Source organism: Panthera leo, chromosome B2 (assembly GCF_018350215.1).
Source record: "Panthera leo isolate Ple1 chromosome B2, P.leo_Ple1_pat1.1, whole genome shotgun sequence".
Taxonomy (NCBI): domain Eukaryota; kingdom Metazoa; phylum Chordata; class Mammalia; order Carnivora; family Felidae; genus Panthera; species Panthera leo.
Window position 1 is genome coordinate 3,380,618 of NC_056683.1, and position 20,055 is coordinate 3,400,672.

At 51.7% G+C, this 20,055-nt stretch overlaps 6 non-coding genes across 6 annotated transcripts; 5 read left to right on the forward strand and 1 right to left on the reverse strand.

Moving 5' to 3' along the window:
- Window positions 1-73, forward strand: TRNAR-ACG. Its single transcript has one exon. It is a non-coding gene; the product is annotated as a tRNA-Arg (tRNA).
- A 4,627-nt stretch (window positions 74-4,700) lies between these two features.
- On the forward strand, window positions 4,701-4,773 carry TRNAV-CAC. Its single transcript has one exon. It is a non-coding gene; the product is annotated as a tRNA-Val (tRNA).
- A 386-nt stretch (window positions 4,774-5,159) lies between these two features.
- Window positions 5,160-5,232, forward strand: TRNAA-AGC. Its single transcript has one exon. It is a non-coding gene; the product is annotated as a tRNA-Ala (tRNA).
- Window positions 5,233-7,855: 2,623 nt separating this feature from the next.
- On the forward strand, window positions 7,856-7,928 carry TRNAM-CAU. Its single transcript has one exon. It is a non-coding gene; the product is annotated as a tRNA-Met (tRNA).
- A 3,505-nt stretch (window positions 7,929-11,433) lies between these two features.
- Window positions 11,434-11,506, forward strand: TRNAV-AAC. The gene has a single exon. It is a non-coding gene; the product is annotated as a tRNA-Val (tRNA).
- Window positions 11,507-16,272: 4,766 nt separating this feature from the next.
- Window positions 16,273-16,346, reverse strand: TRNAI-AAU. The gene has a single exon. It is a non-coding gene; the product is annotated as a tRNA-Ile (tRNA).
- Between the last annotated feature and the right edge of the window lie 3,709 nt (window positions 16,347-20,055).

The window sequence follows — 20,055 nt, forward strand, 5'->3', positions numbered from 1 at the left end:
GGGCCAGTGGCGCAATGGATAACGCGTCTGACTACGGATCAGAAGATTCCAGGTTCGACTCCTGGCTGGCTCGGCATCCCCATCCTTTTGGGGATAGAGGGGGCGGTGGGGCTTACCACCTGCAGGGGCTGTTTTATTATGAGGAGTTGCATTAATTAGAACTCTGGTTCCGTCCCCACACCCCTGAGGACGGAGGGAAGACGTACGAAGCAGGCCAGAGTCTGGCACAAATGGACTAATGACATCTTCGACACCAGCCCATTTTGCATGAAACCGTCTCCGGTTTGGGAACGCTCGCCCCTTTGTTACCGCTCCGAATCCTCTGACAATCCTGCTCCGTTTCCTCCGGTGCGGGGCCGTCGGAATCCACACCGCAACAATCCACAGCGACTTCATCCCTGACGGAGGAGAGAAGCTGGAGGGCGAGGACAGAACGCACGGGAATCATCCACAACCCACCCCCCTCCACCCCGAGAGAGAAGCAGCTGGGAGGCCATGAGCCCTTCTCACGGTGACAGGGACGACCTGGACCTTGTGGCTACCCAGTGGCAGGGTACGGGGCTGGGCTCAGCTGGGCGGCACGGGGGCCCAGACGCAGCGGAGCTCCCCCCGCCCCCGCAGGTGCAGCGCAGCCGCCCCACGTGGCGCAGTGCGCGCCCTGCGCATCGCGCCCCTCCAGCCCCGGGCCTCCAAAGTGACAGGTCCCTGTGGCCGCTGCTGCTGCAGGGCTCGTCCCCGCTGCGGGGGCGGGGGGGGGGGGGTCGCCGACGCACACGCGAGCGGGCCAGCCGACAGAATGGCAGAGAGAGGATCCCGGCCAGTAAAGGGACGGACTTTCTATCCTACTTCCAGACCAACGCTGGACGAGCGCAGGGGGCAGCGGAGAGAATTCGGGCGACAGAAAAGAGAACAGAATGGCCTGGGCTGAGCGGCTCCTTCCATCCTGGCGGCCCAAACTTTGTCTTTAAACTTTTGGAAGCGGAGATACGTTCCTGGAGTCCAAACTCAGATGCCACCAGCACTGGTCGCCGCTCCAGTGACAACCACTATTAACAGCGCCGATGTGTCTCCCACGGGCAAGTGTGTAGGGATTTGCACCCGCAGTGGCTTCCTACTCGCAAACGCCGCGGTCCCAGACCTCTCTCTGTATGTCCGCTTCGCTCTGCGCCGGAAATCTGTCACGAGGTCATCGCTCTCCAGATGACCCAGATCACCAGCGAGGAACCGACGTGAGCGGCTCGTGTGACTCGAAGAAAATAGGACTTGAAGGACTTGAAGAAAACGAACCTGAATCAGACCTCTCCAGGTAGGGGACCCTGCAGTGGGAAAGTTCCCATGCCCTCTGCCTCCCGCGATGACCCCACTTACAACCCAACCCACCCTGTCCGCCCCGTAGCCTGGCCTGTGTCTGGACCCACTTCCTGCTGTGACGCGGTACCCGGGTGACCCTCCCAGACCCGCCGAAAACAAAACTTCTTCCTCTCCCAGACCGTCAGGTTGACCAGTGGCAAACAGGTACTTCCGGCCCCTTTGCTGCTGGATTCCTGCCCCGTTCCCGGGGTGCACCCCACCTTTGTGTCCAAAATGGAAGCATTTTCATTCTCCGGAAATTGGCTTCAGCCTCTGATTGCAGTCCCAAACCTGCTCTTCGTGAAGGGGACCGTGGGGGTAACACGTCTTCCTAACGTCTCTGTTGCCTGGATTCATTTTGTTCTTAAAACAGCGATGTCGATTGACATCTTGCACACGGGAAAATAAAGTCACGTTGAACCCCCACGTCGGGGTCTTCCGATGGGGAGGGGAAAGTCCCACCGATCACCCTGCTGGACCAATTCCTTGCCTCGGACCTCAAAACCGAGGCCCAATTCCTCCTCCGATGTCTGCATTACGGAATGCCTTTTCTCCACGCACAGGGCAGTGGTTCCTTGGGACCTCTCCATAGAATTCCATATGAGATCAGATTCGAAAGAGTTTCACACCCAAGGGCCTTGGGGTCAATGCCATCTAGCATCTAGGGATGCACTCTGACCCCCGCCCCGCCCGACAGCATGCAGTAGGCCCTCAAATGAAGATTTGCCAGATGAGTAAAGGTGTCCAACCCCAACAGAGTTACTGGAGAGTACCTCCGGCCAGACCCTCACGATAATGCCCTGACCTCCCGGCCTCCCGGCCTTCGCGCTCAGCTTAGTGCTGCCCCCTGTTGGCATGTTACTGAAATGCAAACTCAGATACAGCCCAGACTAAATTCATTTACCAGCAAACTTAGCTACAGAGACTGTCCAAATGCTTTATCCTGACATCCAAAGCCATTCGTGAGGAGGGCTGGCCCGTCGAACACCTTCACTCCTGGAATTTTTTCCCGTGCACGCTCGAGCAAAAGCAAGTCCTTCCTAATTTGCCTTCAAACCCTGTTGTTTCATTCTTCAGGGACTTGGCAGATTCTCTTGGGTTAAAGCAGATGAACGGCTTCTCATCCTCAAAACAGTTGTGAGCACCGCCTTGAGTGGAGGTGCACAGAGAAAGAGAACAACGAATTGAGAAAGCTCAGATTTTTCTTCCCCTTCTGGCCTGATTTGACAGGCAGTGCCCGGAAAGAAGCACAGATTTTCTTCCGAATGGAAGAAAACCCAGCTTCCGATCAAAGCCTTAGATTCAGTTTCGGGGGTGGAGGCAATGAACCGATTCCAGACTGCCACACTCAGATTCCCACTGAGGGCGCCACAGTCACCACCTGAGTATTAACCGCTACATGATCACGGCCGGCCACTAGCAAAACCCGATCACTTCCATTTCTTACAAATTAATCGTGGCAACTGCCTCTTCCTTAAGCCACTAAGAGCTCCAAAAGGGGTGCTGTGTGATTGCCAAGCAGAAACGAGTATTCAAAAACGCCACGGGTGACGTGTTCTTGCCTCCTTTCGGCTGTGCGCAATTATCTCGTCCGTTCCAGGAAACCAGAGGGCCCCCTAGCGAGCATGTGGCCTCAGTTTAAGAATGGTTCCTCCTTGAATTGACCCTATGAAAGAGTACAAGACAGAGGGAAACTGTCCCCTCCATGTCACCAATGACTGAACAGGCGATAGCTGGGACCAGCATCGTCCTAGACAGGATCTAGACCGTCAACCTTTCAAGAAGCCTTTACTCTAGAGGAAGTATGGAAAATGTAACAGCAATTTCACATACTTTCCGGTACAGAATTAAAAAAAAAAAGAAGAAGAAGAAGAGAGAGACAGGTGGGGCATTGATGTAGCTGGAGAGGTCGGGGAAGGGCTCTCTAAGGCCGTGACATTTGAGTAATGGCCTCCGTGATGCAAAAGAGTCAAGTCTGGACACAGAAGAATTGAGAGGCTGACAGCTGAGGTGGGGACCTCTCTGGCCCTTGTTGCCAGAACCTCATGCTGGGCTCTTGGTGTGTCTAAGGCTTCGGCTCAAGGTGAAGAAGAGGAAAGGCCGTCAGCGTGGGATGAGATGCAGGGACGTCCCACGGGCCAGCCCGCTAGGAGTCATGACCTTCCCGAACTCGCCCTTGCTGGAACTCTCACTAGATCTGACACCTGCTGGGGAAGGAATTACCCTACAGCATTTTCTGCTGGGCATTTACTGTGTGACTGGGTCAACCTGCCGCTGACTGGGTCCCTTGACAAATAGCTGTCTTGGGGCACAGAGGTGGCCTTGGAAAAGGTTCTCATTGGTTCTGTTTGTGACCTAGCAGGCGATCCCCAGGAATTCGCCCTGGGTGTCATTAAAACGTGGGAGCACGATGGTAGGGGTGAGGCCCAGGCACCTTTAACCGCCTGCCGCCACGCACCGCCTGTTCCCGACGTGCCTGCGGGCGTTTTCTCCGACAACTCTGGGTCACAGCCTTCGTTTCCGTCACTCTGGTCTCAGGGCCGCCCGGTGCAGAGGCCTCCGATCCACACTTGCCTCCATCTGACATCGGGCGTCATCCTTCTCCCTTTCCTTCCCGGGCTAAATAAACCTTCACGCAAATCTCAATCGCGGGGAGCAGGGGGCCCTTTCCGCCACCCCCGAAATCCGCTTCTTCGGGCCCGGAGAACCGGGAGTGGCCGTCGGCGCATCCCCGGGCTCGGACGCCCCTCGCGGCCTGCCTGCGACCGCCTTCCGTCCCGCGGATCGCGGCCTGTCGGGCTTCTTCCCCTCCCCGTCCCGTCTGCGCCGAGAAAGAAGAAACAAAAAATCCAAAGTCCGTTATTACCTCCGTTTGAACTTGCCGTGCAGGTCAGAAGCCCCGCGGTTGCCCCGGGGCGTGGAGGTCGCCGCCGCCGGCAGGGGGAGGACGGCGCGGGAGGGGGGAGAGGGCGGGCTCGCGTCCCCCCAACCCCCTCTCGGGCGCAGTGCGGCTGCGGGGACCCCGCTGTCCCCGCCCGGCCGCCCCGAGGCACTTCGTCGTTCACTCCAGTAATTAAACAGGCCTCGCCCTCCCCCCAGGGCGTTCCTACGGCCGCGCCTGCGCTCCCCTCCCCCATTCCCCCCACCTCCCCCCGGTACCCTCCGCGCCCGCATCCCCCCGGGAGCAGTTTGGTGCCCACGCTCCGCGGCGGTCGTGCTTCTCCGCCCTTCGGTGGGGCACATTCGGGGTCCGGCTGTTCGTCTGCAGTACGGACCGGGACCGCCAGGCGGCGCACGTTTACCCGGGCGAAGGCGCATCCCGGAACAGAGGAGAGGCGCCCCCACGCGGGGTTTCCGTGGTGTAGCGGTCATCACGCTCGCCTCACACGCGAGAGGTCCCCGGTTCGAGACCGGGCGGGAACAGCGTGCGTCTTTTTGCCTCCGCGACCCGGGGCCGTCCCGCCGCCCCCTCCGGAGGCCGCCTCGTCGCGGGGCTGTGGGGGTCCCGTCCCGGGGGACTCCTTCCCGACCCGAAAGGGCGCGCTTCTGTCCCGGAGAGCGCGCGACGGGAGGTTCTGGCGGCACCAGATCTTTTGGCGACTCTGTCCCCCTCCGCCCCCCGCGGAGGGACCGGTGACCGCTCCGCCCCCGGCCTGGCGAGTCTCGAGAAGATGCGCGCTCAGCTGAATCCACGTTCCGCGTCCATGAACTTGACCCGCCCGGTACTCTGGGTCCCCAAGGATGGGGAATAATGGAGACCACGCATCTCCTTATTAAAGAAAACTTGGAAGGACCCATAGCACATGTCCGGGGAATTAGCTCAGGTGGTAGAGCGCTCGCTTAGCATGCGAGAGGTGGTGGGATCGATGCCCACATTCTCCACTTTTGGCCTCGGCCCCACAAACCCCTAGCACGTAGACTGTTAGGTTGTAAAATCTATGACCCCGAAGGACGAGTCACTGCCAGATGCTGTTTTTCTCCGTTGTCCCTTGCAGCCCGGCCCTAAGTGCAACACGGCTCAGGCACGTGCAACGCGCCTAAACCAGATTCAGAGAGTCCAGTAAACCCAAGAGGGATAAATCCAAAGAAAATCACACCCGAGCACATCACAGTCAAACCGCTGAAGATGAAAGAAAAGCACGTGAAAGCTGCCAGGGGAGAACGAAACCACAATCTGCATGTTTGTGGAATTCTTATCAGAAACCATGGAAGCTAGAAAGACAGGGAAGGATGTTTTTCTAAATGCTAAAAGAAAATAATTGTTAAGCTGAAATTTTATCTATAACAAAAATATCCTTCAGACGTGAAGGTGAGATAAATACATTTCTCACTTGAAAGAGGACCGAGAAAATCCACTGGTATCAGAACAGCTTAAAAAAAAAAAAACAAAAAACTGGACTGAAGAGAATTGACAGGGAATTTGGAGCATCGGCAGTGAAGGAAGGGGTGCCGGAGTGGCTCAGTCGGTAGAGCATCTGGCCCTTGATCTCAGGATCGTGAGTTCAAGCTCCATATTAGACACAGGACCCACTAAAAAATAGGTGAAGGAATAATTTCTCAGCAGAAAAGCGAGTATGATAGACTGATATTCTCTGGAGCTCTTCAAAGTCCTTTTTATAATTTTTTAAGTAAGGTCCTGATAACCGAAAGCAAAACTTATAACACTGATTAATTTTCATTTCATCTAAATATACTATATTCACAACACAAATGGGTTAGAGTTAAGGGATCTAAAAGGTGATAAGGTTTCTAGGTTCGACTTGAATGGTATGACATTGATTCTAAAATAGACTGCAAAATGTTAAGTATGTATAGGGTAATACATGTGCCAATTGCTATTATTAATAACCTAGATAATGGCTACATACCTATACAAATAGGTATAGTAAAAACACACACACACACACAAACACAAAAGACAAATTAATAGTGTGTTTCTAAAAGTCAAAAGGAAGTAAGAAGACAGAAAAAGGAGAATGAAGCACAGAATGAACAAAGTAAAAATCATAGACCTAATACACAAACATATCCTTAATAACATTAAACGTAACTGGTCTAAACACAGCAGTTACATACTAGAGATGGCCAGAATGTATGAAAAATAAACCATGGCCCAAAGATGTGCTGATTATAAGAAACTCACCTCAAATATAATGGCTTCGGTAGAGTAAAAGTAAAAGAATGGGGAAAATTAAGCCACTAAGGAAAAAAAAAAAAAGTGAATTGGGTATGTTTATATCCGACAAAGTAGATTTCAAAGCAGAGAAACTTTCCACATATAAAGAGAGAGGTGGTGTAATTATTTGGTGTCTGTTCACCCAAGAGATGGAACTTCTAAAGGTGTAAAATTGATACTTCAGGAGTTTACAGAGTTATCTATCTGTAAATGCCCGGGGGGCGGGGAGAAAGTGGTGAAACTGGGAATTGCGTCATTTCCTTCCCATCTCTTGTGGGCTGGGGTCGCCAGATTCCTTCTGGAGCTCCTGAGCTGAGCACCAGGCCCAGCCAAGAGCATCTCCCCAGCAAATAAGTCCTGAATTAATGGAAGAGAAATGATAGATGCAAAAGAATTGCACAAGAACAAAGTTCGGTAATTATCAAGTCCCCGGATGTAGGAGTTGCCGGAGGAGAATGAGTGAAAACTGACTTGGAAGTCTAAGCCCAAAGGCCGGCACGCAGAGGGCTAGACGGGCTACTGCGGACAACAGCGACGTCTTGAGTTGGAGCAGAGAAAGAGCTCCCACGGTGCAGTCTAACAAATCTGCTTCTCCATTCGGGTTTTGCCACTGAGCAGCTCTGGGAAATTAGGAGCAATACTGAATTTATCTGAACCTCCATTATATCTGGGAAGTGCAGATTTTGATAAATAGTTGTGTTGCCCGAATCCTACTGGACTCTGTGAGATAAGCTCCACAAATCTGTCTATAATTACTGGTGCGTCACAAAGCAAAGCAAAGAGCAAGGCTTTTACTACGTTTGGTTTGTGCTTTTCGCAGGGAGGATGCCTCCAGTCAGGTAGATGTCAGGGGAGGTAAAACAGAGGAAGACAGAGAAGTACGGGCTGTGGACAAATGTGAGGATTACTTACTCACTTATATTCATTCATTAGTTCATTCATTCATTCATTAGTCCTCCAGGCTGTGAACTCCTCTTAAATAAGCACCTCGTATGTTTATTTCCAACAAAGGAGACCTTGGAAGGCGTAAGATCGCCTGAGATCTCCGAGGGCAGGAACAACCACATCACTGGAACCCCGGAGCAGCAAAAGCCAGGAATTACTATCCCCCGTCCTGCAGCCCCGATGGACCTAGGCTTGGGCGGATTCCCGGAAAAGCCTGGACTTCACGGATCTTGGGCGTAAATTCCTTCGGGTGCAGCATTGGCTTATATGGAGTGATTTTCAAGTAGCATCGATTGTATTTCTTGAAAGCTGGAAACCAATAAAGCAGCGGTGCTTGGAAAATATTTGATATTTTACTTTAAATGGGAGCACCCCCTGCAAGCTGCCCTCTTAGCGCAGCCGGCAGCGCGTCAGTCTCATAATCTGAAGGTCCTGAGTTCGAGCCTCAGAGAGGGCAAGCTGAGTCTTTTTCTTCACGGTTGGCCAGAACCTAAAATTACTTTGATTTAAAAAAAAAAGAAGAAGAAGAAAGAAAGAAAGAACACAAAGTAAAATTATCAAGTGGCTCCTGATAAGGATTTTTTTTTTTCAAGACTGACTCAGTACTTGCTGAGGACAGTGAAATCAGTTTTGTAGTTCGTTGGGCTTCCCAGTGGTTTCAGGAAAATGAACGCTGGAGAAACTCAGATTGTGCCAGAAACTACAAGCTATACTGTGTTGTTGGTCTTCTTCTCTGTCTTATGCAAGAAGCAGGGGAAATTTCTCTTCCAACTCCCCGCTCTGAAGGTCGCCCAAGCGCAATTAAGGGGTAAGAGAAGTGTAAAATCCTTTTTGTCTCTTTTAATCCTTCAATAAATATTTCTAGAGCACATCTAGCTGATTAATGGGCAGTTCTGGGGGCAGTAATTAAAGAGTGTAACAATGCAAAAACTCCCTCCCTCCCGGAGCTGCATCCCTGTGCAGGGGGGGGTGTGAGAGGAACAGACAAGAAGCAAACAGGAAAAATGAAGAATGACCCAGTGACAACGTTTACTGTGGGGGGATCGGTCGACAGTAAAGGGGGGCGGGAGCGTGGAGGTGGTTCCTTCAGCTTTCCGGGAAAGAGTCAGAAGAGTTAGCACCTTGAAGATACTTCTCAGTCTCTCCTTCCTTCTTGCTTGTTGAGATCCTTGTGCCTTAGTTCTTCTAACACTGTCACTAGCGTAATTTTTAGCCATCAAGGCGACTGGGGCGGGGGGGAGGGGGGTAGGAGAGCTATTTGCAGGTTGAGGTTAGAATTCACCACCAGGGTTCTCGTCTTGGACAGAACAGCCTTTCTTCTACGTGGAAAACGGAGCTCCTGGGGAAGGGAAGAGCCCATGAGGGCTTGAGAAATGGATTGTTCTCTGGGCAAAGCAGGAAGCCGGGCTGCGGGACGTAACGTGCGCAGGTAGCAGGGTCCTGGTCCCCGGATGAGTTCGGGACGTCGGGATGGTGAAGCAGCGGACCTGACTCAAATGTCCGTGATGGAGAGAAACGTTCTAGATTTCGTTCCGCGCTTTGCCGGGCACGTGCATCGGAGTTGTTACCTACTGAGTTCAGGCGAGGAAGGGAGAAAAGAAACAGGTGGTTTCTTTCACGATGGAGAAAAGCCTTTTCCCATGATTTCTGACTCCACGTCTCGAACATCCCTGAGAGATAATTAGGATGAAAAGAGATTCTGACGCCTGGAGCATCGGTGTTGATCTTTCCTGACCATTTCTTGACTTCTCTAAAATTAAATGCTGAGTAAAAGCCAGTTTCGATGTCCTCTCACGAATTCTTCCTCCTCCCCCTCCCCCTCCCTTATCCTTGTCCCGGAATCCTAGCGTCCCCTTATGCCAATCCTATCTTTCTCTGGAAGTTAGGGAGAGGGATCAAGCCTGACCCAGTGACCGGGGCCACGCTGGGAGGGGCTGGAGGTGCAGATGTGAGGCCCAGGGGTCCCCCACGTTCTCCTCCTAGGTGGCCATATCTCCAAATCGGGTGCCAATGGCAGCCTTGCTTTTACAGAGAGATACCCAACTTCTGGGACAGCCCTGTCATTTCAACGGGGCACCCCACCCGGCAGGGACCTTTCATTTGCCTTCTGGCTGCCGTTCAAGATAGTGAAAGCGTTTCAGAGCTAGATCATTGTCATGGGACAAACGGTAGGTCTCCCTTTCCCCCACACTCCCTGACAGAAACAGCAGTTTCTGTGCTTTTGCTGAAGTCATATTTGAGATGCTCTGCCCTCGGTCGGGTCGTCTTCAATGGTAGTGACGTAACCCCACGGACCCGGTGAGATCCACACAATGGGCTGGGGCACGTGCCCAGAAGGACCACAGGTCAAAAAGAGGCTTAGAGCATGAGAATTGGGTCAGATGTTAGAATGCCCTTCTTTGCAGTGAGTCGCGGGAAAGACCCCTGTTTTCTCCAGCAACGATTCTTCCTTCTTTCTTAATAGGCTCCTGCAGTCCCTAGGGTTTCTCTCCTGAACTCAATCCCAGGAAACATCGGGCCTTTTGTAAAAAAAAAAAAAAAAAAATGGCAATGTATGCATTTCTGGTGCTTTTCTGATTTCACGCCCAAGGCAGCTCAGGCTTAGCCTTTGACCCACACTCTCTGTCACCGGGCTGTAGACAAAGAAGAAAAACCTGAGAAAGAGCTGGGGAGAGGGCGACCGTCATCTGCACCGGGCTGTGCTGGGCGTTTCCGACTCAAGATTCCCAGCTTTAGGCTAGTGAGAAGGTGGGCCTCCGGCCCTATTTTCTGGACAGAGAGGTCCTGGTGAGAAGAAGGCCTCCCCGCTTAGCCTCGGGAAGCGAAGAAGGCCAGCGAGGGGCACCTAGAGACACAGGGTGAAAAGGGAACCTGTGGGTCTGCGGTGTCTGTGCCCCATGTGTCTGGAGGGGAACACAAAGGCCCAGGCTGTCAGGGGCAAGAAGATGGGGAAACTAGGGGGATTCTCAGAGAAAGGCCATGAAAGGAGAGTAGAAGTACGGTCTTCCTTAGGGAGATTCATGACCCGTCTGCCAGGACCCATTCATGCTCTTATTCACATGACAGATGTGTGGATCTGTCCACTATGGACATGAGTGGATCTGGGCTTCCATTCACGAGACATTAATTAAAAATCTCTTCCGTATCCGCCGCTTGGGCTCAAGACTTCCCCGTGCCCGTGATTCCTTCTTCTGCCTCCGATGTCTACACCCGGTGTCTCGATGACTGCTGTACATCCGTCCTCCCCAACCTCTGCAGAATCCTTCTCTCTCTTCCCACTCGTGAATCCCTTCACCCATTCTATGATGTTTACGGAGCATGTGTTTATTCTATGCGGGCAGCGCCCTGGGCCCTGAGGATACAGACTCATTGTACTCGGAGGCGCGAGAGTTAACAGGACAAACCCCAACCCTTTGACATCTCCCCAGTGTCTTTCCGTTCTCGTCAGTTTCGGTGTCCCCATTGCCAACCTCGCTGGCATTCCACATTAAAAACCGTTCCTACAATGTTACTTTGGTTATGTAAACCATCTGCCTGGAGTTTTCTGAAAGGTTCTGGAGCTCCACACTATCTCCCCAACATAGAGCCTCCCTATGCAGGTTTCCTAACCACTGCCTCCCTCCGTGTCTGTTTCACACACACACACACACACACACACACACACCCCACCCTAACTGAACAGGTATATTTCTTAACACAGGAATTCCTACGTACGTGCCTGTTCTTTCTGCCCTGTTGACGCCTCCTCGAGACTCCTCAACGTCCATTTTTTATGTCTTCACGCTGATACGATCTCTCCTCTTAGTTCCTATAGCTCTGCCTGTTTGGGATTTTCTGTTTTGTATTACTTTGAATTTTTTTTTTTTTTTCCGGCTCTTCTGGTCGTGGATCTGTAACTGCCACACGACTTGCTTTACGTAGGAAGACTCGAACACCAATCTCGGAACACCCTCAGGGCGTGGGTTTCCGTAGTGTAGTGGTTATCACGCTCGCCTAACACGCGAGAGGTCCCCGGTTCGAAACCGGGCGGAAACAGTCGGTTTCTTTTGCCTTCCCGGAGAAATCACCGGCTCCTATTCTAGGCAGCCCCACCTGAGAGGAACGAGTGATCATCTCCCTTTCGTTGTTGGGTTTTTGTTTTTGTCTTTAGGACACAGAGAACCATCCTGAGATAGCTGGGCCACTTTAGCCGATGTATTCTGGATGAGCCCATTCCCTGAGATGTGTCTTCTTCTAGTCCCGGAGAATCTGAAACGTGCAAGTTTGGGGACTCCGGAGTTTTCCCGTGGCTGCTTTCTCCTCCTTCCCCTGGCAGAGGAAAAGGTACCCGTCGCTCTCTGGCCCTGGGTCATCTCGGAGAAGACACGCCCTTAGTGGCTCCTGATTTCATACTAAAGGCTCTGACATTTTCTGTGCTGGGGGCCGCCCAGGACAGTGAGCACTGACTGAGGGGAGGACCGGTAAGGTCAAAGACTGGAGGCGAAAGTGGGCGAGGTGGGGAATTAGCTCAGGCGGTAGAGCGCTCGCTTAGCATGTGAGAGGTAGTGGGATCGACGCCCACATTCTCCAGACTCCACTGTTTTGACCCAATGCTACAGCTCACAACTCCATACCTTCCAACCCATTGAATTCACGGAGAAAATATTAGACACTTTGAAACCACTAATTTGGATGCTTTTTCGTGCCTTGCCTCAGCAAGTTCAAGACCAGCCTTCTTTGGCTCTACCTGTGCGGGGTAAGGAGATCTACAATCAATTTATGACTTGTTTTGTTTCTGCAGAGGAGCTGTGATCCCAAGGGACACGTTCAGTTGCTCTTTTTCTCCATTTCTCCTGCAGCTTGGCCCTCCTGACAAGCGCAAGGCAGAGCAGAGTGAGGAAGGATCCAACTTCCTTCTCAGTGGATTGAGATGGTGAACCCCAAGTAACCAGAAAATACTGGGGAAGACACGTGGAAAGCAAACACGTCAAGTTGTTTATGAACCCTTGAACGCACCAGGCGAGCTGTGGACAAGGGGCTCTGACCCTAAACAACACGGTATAGACTTTGAGAACCGCACTGAGCGGTAGCCCGCTGCCCCGGTCCACACTGGCCACTGGGGTGCACACACTCCAGAGATCTCCAAAGAGTATTATAAAGGCTTTGAAAACGGAAGGGACCTTGAAACCATAGCACATCGAGGGCTGGTTGGTACTTGGAACTTGAACACAAGGCAAAATACCCACCAAAACAAAGCTTCTCTGTAAGATTTGAGTGAGACACAAAGCCTTATAACATAATATTTAAGTGGCCAGGTTCTCATCCAAAATGATTCAGCATATAAAGAACCAAGAAAGTCTTCAATCACTTGGAGGAGAGAATCAACAGATACCAATATTGAGGTGACACACGTTTTGGAATCACCTGACAAGTACTTTACAGCAGTAATGATTAAATGCTCCAAGAACCAGGGCAAAGAGTTCTTTGAAATGAACGGAATGTTGGAAAATCTTAGCAAATAATCTGAAGATGTAAATCCAAGTTGAAACTTCAGAACTGAAAAGGGTATGAACCAAAATTATGAATGAAAACACTGGATTGTCCCAATAGCAGAAGGAGATGGCTGAGAAACTTTCGGGCAGCATGAAGGCAGAACAATATTAAGTACCCAATCTAAATGGCAGAGAGAAAAGTGCTTTTAAAAGCTGGACAGAGCCTCAGGGGCAAATAGGAAAATCACAAAGAAATTATATTTACATCATTGCAGAAGAAGAGGAGAAAGAGGTCATTGAAAAAAGGAAAATAATTGAATTATTAATGGCTGAAGATTCCCCAAAACTTGGCAAAAGACATAAATCAGATTCAAGAAGTTCAGCAAACCTCAAGCAGGATAATGTGGGTAAATCCACACACAGACATGTCACAATCAGCCTGCTGGAAACAAAAGGGAAAAAAATCCTGACAGCATCAAGACAAAAACCAAAAGGAAACTACAATCTGGATGATGAGATGTATTTCTCATCAGAAACCACAAGGACCGGAAGGAAATGACATAACATCTATTAAATGCTGAAAGAAAGGCCTGTTAACCCCAGAAGGCTCAGGAGAGCAAAAATTATCCTTTGGACATAAAGGTGAAAGAAATACATGCTCACTTAAAGGTAACACTAAGAGAACCCGCTGCTAGCAGATGTGCTAGAGAAGAATTCGTAAAATTGGGAGACAAGAAAAGGGATACCGGAAGGAAACTTAGATACAAAGAATGAATGAACGATAGCAGAGAGAGGCAATAGCCAGGCAAATGTGACACACTGTTGTTCCCTCTTGAGTTCTTTAAAGTAGGGTTGACGATTGAAAGTGAAAATGACAACGTTGTCGGATGGCGTTTTCACTGTATCTCTGTGTACCATACAGATAACATAAGGAGGTTCCGGTAAAGAGATTACAGGGTCGTGAGGTTTCTTTATTTAACTTGAACAGCAAGTTAATGATTCGAAGTATCCTGTGAAAAGTTCTGTACGCGTCTGGTAATTGCTGGACCGCTTACTGACAACATTTAAATAAGCCAAAAGTATCTAGCCAGAGAAACAAAAAGAAGAATGAAAAACCAAGGGAATAGGCCATTAATCAATTAAGTAGTAAACTGATAGGCAAACCCATCGAAATATCAGAAAACTAAACGTAAATAATCTAAACATATCAATCAAGAGTCAGATGGTCAGGATGTATTAAAATAGATTTCTCGCGGTAGGAAACTCACTTCAAATATCCTTATATCTGCGATTAAAAGGTATATGCAATAACTAGGATTTAAATAAAATTTTGAAAAAGAAAAAAAAGAAGTTACGTGCAAGATTGAGAGTCATACACAAGACTGAAAGTAAAGAAAGGGGAAAGGTACACCATACAAGCATCAAGCCAAAAAAAAAGCTGAAGCGGATATATCAGTATCGATAGATTTCAAAGCAAAGCAATGCTTCCAGGTATAAAGAGAAGTGTTACAGAGTTATAAGGTGTCAACTCACCAAAGGAATAACCGTGTATTCCCTAAATGTGTATGCCCCTGGCCACAGAGCTTCAAAACTCATAAACAAAAGCCAATAAATCTGAAAAGAAAAATAGAAAAGCCCACAATTATAGTGGCAGACGTCAACACTCCTCTCTCATGCATTGATGGGCTGAGTAGGTAACGAATCAACAGACATAGTGAAGAATTGAACGCCATCCACGATCTAATTGGCCTTATAGAGCAAAATCACGATACAGACACGTTCCCCGGCGAACTGGGAGACCCTGGGCCCTGGGGCCTTGACCCATAGGAGTCAGACCCATAGGAGTGGCCGAAGGTTTCTGGTCTCGTCTTGAGAAGGAATTCGAGGACAGACACGCAGCACGCGGGTCAAGCCACACAAGCAAGAAAGTTTCTTAAAGTGAAAATCACACTCTGGAGATAGGAGAGGGGGTGAGGGACAGAGAGAGAGCTGCACGCCCTGGGGTTGGGCTTCCATCTTTTACTGACGGTCGTGAGCCAAGGGACGGAATGTTCATTACTTGGGGCTGGGTTCCCACTTTTCCTCCTCTCTTGCTCAGGGGCTTGCTGTCATGGCCCGGCCCTCTTGGGCCCATCTGGTGTGCTGGGGCTTCTCGGGGAGTGAGGCCCCGACAGACCCTCCCTGAGGCTGGGCACGGCCTCCTCCGTGCTGGCCTCCAGGCTTCCTCTTACAGCTAACTAACTGCCTGCTCTGACAGAAGGGCAAAGAGTTGAGAGGAAAGCAAGATCCTATCAAAACTAAGAAATCAAGAGTGGAAGCGTGATATTAACGAGACTGATATTTTAGAGTCAGTTATTGTAAATGTCAGGAAGCCTGCTCTGGGGAGACTGGAAGGGGTCACTTCTTGTCCATATTTATCCTTCCCTCTCTTGGGGTCTGAGGCGGTCAGAGTCCTCTCCCTCATCTCCCGGCCTCAGCCCGGTCCAACCTTCTAGACTTTCCCTGACTTTGGATCTACTGGACACGCTCTATCCTGATCCTGGTACCTCCACCTTGATCCGGGACACATAGAACCATTCTGAATGAGCCTCAGGGATACGCTCAGAGAAATGGGACCAGTTGCCATGTGCTGTAGGCCACCCCCTCACTCGCCCCCCAGGCACTGTGTTGAGACAGCACGGATCTCACAGGCCTGTAAGGTCCATTTGAAGCCCCGGTCACACTCTTTCCTGCTGCCTGCACACATTTCGTTCGTTCTTCAATCATTAATGCAGACTTTTAAAAGTACTTAGCACAAGGCAATAAGCACCCTGCCCCCGATGCATCCTTCCCCTTACAGTCTAATGGGGAAGATGGCTGAACAACAGACATTCCCAACTTAGTAAACGTCACAAGACATGTTTTCCTGGATCTCTGCGAGAGGCAACAGGGGCCAGGTGCCCCCCAGAAGATGGCTTTGGGTCTAACAAGTAGCTGGACGAGCAAAGAGCAGTGAACGTTTGGGCGGTCTGTCGGAGGCACGTCCTCAAGTCCAGTACCCCTGGAGTCAAGTGCCAGAAAAAGAGGAAATAGGAATAAAGAAGGGGGCAGAGGCCAGGGCCTGAGTTGCTCTGAAAGCTTTACTTACCTGCTCAGGCCAAGGACAGCCCGGCCCAAGTAAGCAGAGCATAAGGAGAGAAATTCACCTGAGGAATCCGGTCACGGTTGGGGAATCTTTGGACATCCGTCCGCCCTACCTACACCCTGTTCAACACTGATGAGCAGAGGAGGCTGAGCTTCACCTTCTTATCCGTTCACGGATTTTTAGGGAGTGGGGACAAAAACCACATGTGGCCCGTACGGGGATCGAACCCGCGACCTTGGCGTTATTAGCACCACGCTCTAACCAACTGAGCTAACCGGCCAGCTGCGGGGAGGGGTCTCCTACACTCAACTAGATAGTCAAGATGAAGATCCAATCGCTTTCAAAGGAAGTTTCCTTTTCGGATTCACCTTGGAGTTTGGAAGACGTTGCGATCCTCGGTTTATTCAAGGCCCGAAATTTCAATTACAATACAGGGCTGCACGAGGCAAGTTCAAAAGTCACCTGCTCGGCTGTCTCGCCACCACCTTATGTGAAAGGCAACCTCAGCCCCCTTCCTGCGTCCTCGGGGGATGAAGGGCCTCGTGTTTGCTCGCGGAGCTCCCGCGAGGTGGCAATCACCCCCGCTCTCCGCCTGCGCCTCGTGGCTTCGAACGCAGTGCCCACTGTGCCCTCCACCCATTTTCTTCTAGAGGCAGAACTTGAGCTCGTCCCCCCTTTTTACCTAATTCGGGAAAGCACTCCCACGTTTCTCTTTGCAAAGGTCACTTTGGATAAACACGTCCCATGGCAGTGCTTCGTGACCACATTTCTTGAAACACGTGACGCTCATTGACACCTGTGCCCAGAAAGACTCAGCTTTGAGGTTCCTTCCGACCGAGGGAGCTCCGCGGACCTCAGCGTGGGACGCGGTTGACCCGAAGACGATCCTGACGTCCCCCCCGCCCGGCTGGCCGCTCCTGGCGCAGGAATTCACTGGGATTCCGTTCCGGAAGCTTCTGGGAGGCCGGGTAACGGGGTGGGCCGAGCAGCCCAGGGCCCGGACCGCGGCGCAGGACGCGCGGACGGGCACGGTGGCCCCTGCCGCGAATCACCGAATAAATAACGGCGTCTCCACCGGCCGCCTCGCTTTCACGGCAGGTGCGGGGCTTCGGGCCTGGACCTTTCTGCCAGGAGCCCGAGTCTTCGTCAGGCTGTTGGACTTGGCCGTCACGCCTCCCCAGTTCACTTCCCACAGGCTGGCCTGTCTTTCCGCGCCGCTTCCTGAAGCCCGTCCACCGGCCCCGCGTTCGCGCCCGCGCCCGGCGTTCGCGCCCTGCGCACCTGTTGCTGCCCGCGTCCGCGCTCTGCACGGCCGAATGTTCCCCGTTGGACAGTGGGGCCCGCCCTTCCTCACCCTCTCCCTGCCCTCCCCCCTCCTCCCCCCTTCCTCCTCTCCCTCCTCTTACCCCTCTCCCTCCTCTCGCTCCTCTCCCCACTCTTCCTCCACTTCCTGGATAGACTGTGGGCCTAGCCTCGGGTAGAGGAGGAAAGAAAACAGGGAGGAAAGCTTGGAGGAAATGGGTTGAGGACACGCATTCCCTCTTTGTTGCTTTTGTCCGGTCCAAAGGCCAAATCCCAAACCGGGGAAGGGAAAGAGGGCAAAAGTAAACACTGCGGAAACGGGCGAGGGCGATGCCGGGTAAGTGTGGGCGATGCCCGGTAAGTGTGGGCGATGCCCGGTAAGTGTGTTCTCCCGTGCGACGGAATCCCACGACTGTTCCAGAATCTCCAGAGAACCCAGCATTTTGCTGCATGTCCTTATCACCACGTTTCCCTGAGAATTTGGCCCGTGAAAGAACAGGACGCAGAGAAGAGCCCTTCCTTCTCCCGACCTCCAAGCTTTGAACTTGGTCACCAGCCCCAGGGGTCACCCCGCCCCTCCCCCACGCCCCACCCCTTCCGCGCGGGTCAAACCCCTTGGAACCTGAAAAAAAACAAAATTGAAACAAATATTTTTGAGTTGTCAGAAAAGCAAACCCAAGACACGCTGGCCTGGCCGGGATGTGAGGAAAGGGAACCTTGGTGCGCTGTGGACGAGAGTGCCGACTGGTGCAGCCACTGTGGAAAGCGGTATGGAGCTTCTTTTAAAAAGTGAAAGTAGAAATACCATATGCTCCAGGAATTCCACTACTGGGTTATTACCCACAGAAAACGAGGACACCAATTTGAAAAGTTATGCGCATGTTTTCTGTGCAGCATTACCTACAATAGCCCGACTGTGGAAGCCCCCAGTGTCTATCCATAGCTGAGTGGATAGAGAAGGTGTGGTGTATATGTACCCAAGGGAATACTCCTCAGCCATGAAATAAAAGAATGAGACCTTGCCATTTGTGTCCACGTGTACGGACGTTGAGGGCATTATGTCAAGAGAGGGAGTCATACCATATGACTTCACTTCTACGTGGAATCTAAAAAAACCAAAAGAACAAACAAACAATAGAAGCAGACTCATAAAGCCAGAGAATAAACAAGCGGTTGGCAGAGGGATGGGGTGGGTGGTGACGAAATTCATAAAGGGGGATGACGAGGTACGAACTTCCAGTTATAAAATAAATAGGTCAGGGAGATGAAAAGTACAGCAGGGGGAATATAGTGATTGATCTTGTGACGACGTCGTATGGTGACCACACCCATCGTGCGGAGCGCTGAGTGATGCACAGAGTTGTTGAATCACCGTGTTATGCACCTGAAGCTGATAGAAACTTGTGAGTCAGCCACGCTTCAGTAGTAACAGTAATGAGAGTTCTGAGAAAGAAGGGTGGGAGGGAGAAGGAAGGAGGGAAGGAAGGAGGAAGGAAGGAAAAGGAAGGGGATGGAGGGAAAGAAGGAGGGGAAGGGGGGAAGGGAAGAAGGACAGGAAGGAATGAAGGGAGGGAGGGAAGGAGGGTAGGAGAGAGTTAAAGAGGGAAGAAAGGAGGGAGGGAAGGAGGAAGGAAGGAAAGAAGGAAAGAGAAAAAGACACCTCCAGCCTGGGGCGCCCGCGGAAACTCCTGGACAGAGGACGCCCCACTCTCAGGTCGGTAGGGAGGCGGTGAGAGAGACTCTGACCCCCCACCCCCCCTAGCCCCGCAGCCCTAGGCCCGCGGAGGGAGACGGGAGAGAGTCTGGGGCGCCGGGCACGGCCAGGGGACAGCGACAGCAGTTTTGGGCTCCACCGGAGCGGGGCCCGCGGCTCCGCGCCCCGACACCCCGCTCTCCCCGCCTCCCTGTTTGTGCCGGAGACCCTTTGGGAGATTCGCTGCGGATTTTCACCGTGACCGCGCGGCCCTCCTGCTGAGGGGGGAGGACACTCAGGATCCTCACAAGCCGAGGACTCACTGCGCAGGAAAAGTCTCCACCCCAAGCCCAGGGACACAGACTAGGCTCCAACGGCCTTCACTCTGATTTGTTCAGGCCCACCACTCAAGGACCAGACCAAGGGTGAACCTGGGTAAGTACGCGAGCGCCTCGTGGTCCTCCCACGACCCAGTCCTGCTGATTGAACCAGTGATTCACCTGCTTCACAAAGTCGCACTCTTAAATACAGAGAACAGTCTGAGGGTTGATGGGGGGCGGGGGAGGGGAGAGGGGGAAGTGGGGGGATGGGCACTGAGGAGGGCACTTGTTGGGATGAGCACTCGGTGATGTATGGAAGCGATGAACCACGGGAATCTACCCCCAAAACCGAGAGCGCACTTTACGCACTGTATGTCAGCCAATTTGGCAATAAATTATATTTTTTAAAAAATCCACCCCATCCCGGCCTAGAAGGATCTTATCAACTTTCACCCTAAAACTGTCTTACGATTAATAACTCCATCCCCAAACCCTTCACATCTCTTCTGACCCTGAGTTGAGGCACTCCTGCGACTGCCTGGGGCTCTTTGTCGTTGAGCTGATCCCACAATCTGGGTTTCCTGGGATCAACTTGGTTTTTTTTGGGGGGGGGGGAGGGGTTTCTAGACAATGTTGATTCTGATCGCTGCCTCGCACATTTATAAATGAACAGG